Source organism: Microtus ochrogaster, unplaced genomic scaffold (assembly GCF_000317375.1).
Source record: "Microtus ochrogaster isolate Prairie Vole_2 unplaced genomic scaffold, MicOch1.0 UNK13, whole genome shotgun sequence".
Taxonomy (NCBI): Eukaryota; Metazoa; Chordata; class Mammalia; order Rodentia; family Cricetidae; genus Microtus; species Microtus ochrogaster.
This window is the reverse complement of record NW_004949111.1, coordinates 2129250-2134097: the sequence shown is the minus strand read 5'-3', so window position 1 is coordinate 2134097 and position 4848 is coordinate 2129250. Positions and strand designations below refer to the sequence as shown.

At 36.8% G+C, this 4848-nt stretch overlaps 1 protein-coding gene across 1 annotated transcript in view; it reads left to right on the top strand.

The window, feature by feature from the left end:
- The window catches only part of Dach2 (dachshund family transcription factor 2), a 572822-nt gene that overhangs the window by 534364 nt on the left and 33610 nt on the right, over nucleotides 1-4848 (top strand). The gene's annotated exons all lie outside the window — the stretch shown is intronic.

Here is a 4848-nt window from a genome sequence, read left to right as displayed (position 1 = left end):
GCAGTCAGGGTTCCCTGCCCTTTGGAAAGTCCGAAGTCCTCCCCCCTCCATCCTGGTCTAGGAAGGTGAACATCTAAACTGGCTAGGCCCCCACAAAGCCAGAACAAGAAGTAGGATCAAAACCCAGTGCCATTGTCCTTGGCTAGATAACTTTTTCAATCTTTCTTTTTTTTTTTTTTTTGAGATGGGGAATTTCACCAAACCTTGAAATCAACAGTTTGGCTTGACTGGTAAGCCAGTCAAGGAATCTCTTCTCACTACCTCCCCAGAACTATGGTTACAGAGAGGTATTGCTGTGCCTGACATTTGTATGTCTGCTAGGGACTTGAACTTGTATCTTCACATGTAGGAAGTAGACATTTTACTGACTGTGCAGTCTTTTCTACCATGCTATATACAATTTTAAAAACATATTCTTGGATTTAATTATTTTTAATTAAATGCTTAAATTACTGTATTTTCCAAAGGTGAAAATTCTGTATTATGTCTATTTAATCTTACTTAACCACATTCAGATTCATCCTTTTTCTTCTATGTGAATTTTCTATAAGATAAAGATGTTTCTACATGAACAACACTGAACAAATATAAAATTCTGAAAACTACTATCCATTCATGTGCAAATGCATTGTTTTATGTAGTGACCAGAAGATCTTTTTAATCCATGTAATATACAATGTCGAAGAAGTCAAATTATGTTTTTCATAAGGTAGAGGAAATAAATGTCATAAATTTTCCAAATCATAAAAAATTGACAATAATAAAAGGGTGTGAGTAATGAAAAGCAAAAACTAAATGCTTGAATCTGTTAATCTTATCTAACACTTCTGTCTTATATAAATTCTTTAATGTATTTCAAAGAAAAAAATTCATATTTATTCTAATGCTTGGTAAAAAAATTAAGTGTTTTTAGATTTTATATATGCTTGAGCTTAACACATGAAGTCAAACTCACAACATTTTGACATTAAAACTGAATTGCACAATTAATTCAATCTTAAACTGTAAGCTTTGTAAGATTGATGATTTGTTTTCTTTGTAACTAAATTCATACATAGATGCATTTGTATGTACAATCCACAGTGTGATACTACTGTGATTCAACCTTATTTTGTGTTATTGAAACAGGCTTTCAGAGGCCAGCCTTCAAACTCATGTCATGCAGGCTTGCTTAAAACTGATCATCCTCCAGCATTCAATTACCCAGTACTGTGAAAACAAGTAAATGAAACCATGCTCAAAAAAGAGTTGTCTTTTCTTTAAGTGGATTATTCAAGATTATATTGTATGCATTGTTCATAATAGGAAAACATACATAAATTGAATCTATAAGTTTATACTTCAGTTTGACATCTAGTATGTAGTTGCTAAGGGTAGATACATAGGAAATGAACTTTTTTCAATTATTTATTTCACATCCTGACCAGAGTTTGCCCTCTCTATTCTCCTCCCATTTCTTTTCTCCACCTCATCTCTGTCCCCCTACCAATTCACTATCCTCTGTTTCTGATCAGAAAGGGGCAGGCCTCCCATAGGTATCAACAAAGCATGGCATATCAAGTTGCAGTAAGACTAAACACCTCCCCTTGTATTAAGGCTGGGCAAGGCAATTCAGTATGAGGAAGAGGATCTCAAGAGCCAGCCAGAATCTTAGGAATAGTTCTTGCTCCCACTGTTAGGAGTCCTACAAGTAGACTAAGCTGCACAAAGGTCCCAAACATGTAGAGGGCCTAGGCCAGTCTCAGGCAGGCTCCCTGGTTGTTCAGACTCTGTGAGTTCCTATAAGCCAAGTTGATGTAGGTGGCCTTTTGTTTGTTCCTGTCTGCTCAGCCCCAAAATAACCACACAGAAACTGTATTAATTAAATTACTGCTTGGCCCATTAGCACTAGCTTCTAAGTTGCTAACTCTTACATCTTAATTTAACCCATTTCTATTAATCTGTGTATGGCCACATGGCTGTGGCTTCCCAGCAAGTTTCTGGCTCATCTATTCCTGGTGGTGGCTACATCTCTTGACTCCGCCCTCTTTCTCTCAGCATTCAGCATAGCTTTCCCCACCTAGTTCTGCTATATCCTTCCATAGGCCCAAAGCAGTTCTTTATTAATGAATGGTAATCACAGTATACAGAGGGGAATCCCACATCACTTCCCCTTTTCTGTTTAAATAAAAAGGAAAGTTTTAACTTTAACATAGTAACTACATATAATAAAACAGTTATCAAGCAAGAATTACAGTTGCAATATTTATATCTACTTTATCTTTTATCATAACTAAGGAAAACTATAACTATAATTATCTATTCTTCAACTCCGTCAACGACTTCAGAAAGATTTAATATTACCTAAGTAAACAGGAAGTACACATGTAAGCAACTTCCAAAACTTTAAAATTGACAGAGACATCTTACTGCGTGGACAGTCACCCAAAGTTCTTCTGCATCTTTGGGCATCCATCTTCAGTCTACAGGCCCATAGTATCCAGCAGACTTTTCCATGGAGCACGAAATTTCAAAGACAGTTCTGCCTATATTGACAGTTTGCCGGTCACTTTCTTCTATGTCCTGCAGAATGTCTGGCAGACCCATTCATGCAGCAGGAACCCCAAAAGACCATCTCACCTTTAGACAAGTATACAGTCATTTCTTCATGGGTCTGTCTTGTTCAGTTCATCAAGCAGTCCAGGCAAGAGCAGTTGCTTGTCCAAATGGCTAACAAACTCCATAAGGAGCCTTTTTGATGCTCATCTTTCTCTTGAAGTAATTAGTGCTTCCAGGAGCAAATGTGTCTCACAGTAATGAAAAGTCCTAAGTTCTTAAAATATTTTAAAGGCCATATTCTGAAGGTCTCTGAAAGAGTTGAAAAATACCGATCTAAACGAAATATATTTCTATGTATCTAGAAAAACCTAACTAACATGACTATACATTCTATACATTTGACTATTATAGGTGATTATCTTTTAACCTACATTTATTAATTATACATTACATTTTTGAATGAGCTGCACAAACACAATACCTTAATCAAAAGCAGAGATATATACGTGTATATATAGAACAAATTTGACCTTAAATTTGTATCAATAGACCACGATCCATACCAATGCAAAGTGTCCATCTCTATAGCATATCCCCCCTTAAATATAAACAAACATTTATAGAAAATATTTAGGAATATGAGTATAGTTCCTTCCAAACTGCTTCCTGCTTTTTGTTTGGCACAGTAATTTTGGGGGGTGTTCACGGCAACCTTTTGGGGGCTCTTGGTCCATCAAATCACATTAGTCTGGAAGGATTCCACAGGTTCTCATCCTTTACGGAAACAAAAGCAGAACCTCTATTCCAAAGCAACATATCCTTAGACCCAGATTTTGAAGTCAACAAAACCTTTAAGATATATATGTTGGTTTAGCTTAGCAGCCCATACAATGAAGTGTCTCTCTTTAATTAGCTCCTTCACAGTCAAAAAATTTAAAGAAAACACAATGATATACATAATACAAACTCTATGTGTATTTTCCATCTTTATGTGGCTTATTTTCTTTATTTCTTTAGTCTATGACTGCTAGTGCTCTGTCTCTTTAAAAACTTTTTTTAAGTTTTTTTAAAAATACATTATTTCTTTTTATTACTTTCTATACTTTTTTCTTCTCTCCCAAGCCTACATACATTTATACAAAACTGTGACCCATTTAGAGATCTTTTTTTTTGTCTGAATCTGTCTTTATTGTATATTTGTAATTATTTTCTGACCAGAAGTGCCTTTTTCTTTTATCTGAGTGGCTGTGACTAGGGACAATAGGGCCCTTCATGCTAGCTATGCCAAGCCCAGAATGGTGGGGGCATGTTCACTGCCTCTGAGAGCCATGTACATTGCCCCATTTTTATGCACAAAACAGGTCTGTGTTGCCATTAAGCAAGTTGTACCACTGCTCACAGAACCCATTTAAATGTTCCATACCCACATCTCCCAAAGGAATCAGAGTTCATGCTGGCAGCAGTGCCCAGAAAACCATTTTAAAACCACATATTTTTTTTCTGCTACCGCTGAATCAGGAAGACCTTTCTTAAAGGATCTGCAGCCTGCCACCAGTAAACAGAGCCCACCCAAAAAAAAAATCCATCTAAACTTTGGTTTTCAGTGTCTAGAATGCCTTTCCAAGCCTTCTCAGGTTTCATGTGGATTTAGCTAGCACATGTGGAAGTGCCAATTTGTAGTAACAAACAAAAGACCTCCTACAACACCAGGTTAATTAATTGTTTTATGGTTTTTCTTGTGATGTCCTTGACCCCTTTGGCTTCTATGATTCTTCCTCTCTTCAGCAGGATTGCCTGAGCTCAGCCTAATGTTTGACTGTGGGTCTTGGCATCTGTTTTTATCAGTTACTGGATGAAGGCTCTCTGATGACAATTGGGTTATTCACCAATGTGATCACTGAGGATAGCCAGTTGAGGCTATGTATTCATTATTCCTTGGAGTCTTAGCTGGAGTCATCCTTGTAGATTTGTGGGAGTTTCCCTTTCATCAGAAAATGGACTCTTAAAGAATAATATTTTAGCTCACTCCAAAATAAAGGATTGCTTAAGGACATGTTTTCAAGTGAGTCAGTCTCTCTCTCTCTCTCTCTCTCTCTCTCTCTCTCTCTCACACACACACACACACACACACACACTTTTCTCAAGGAGAGATTAGGTACACATGATTTGGCAAATAGTGCCAGCTGCAAGGTCATTGGCCATGGATTTGGCCATAGCCTCATTTGGAGATTTTGAAGTCTAAGACCTACTTACCATTGTTTTGCATTCTAAGCCTATATATATATAGGCTTAGAATGCAAAACAATGGTA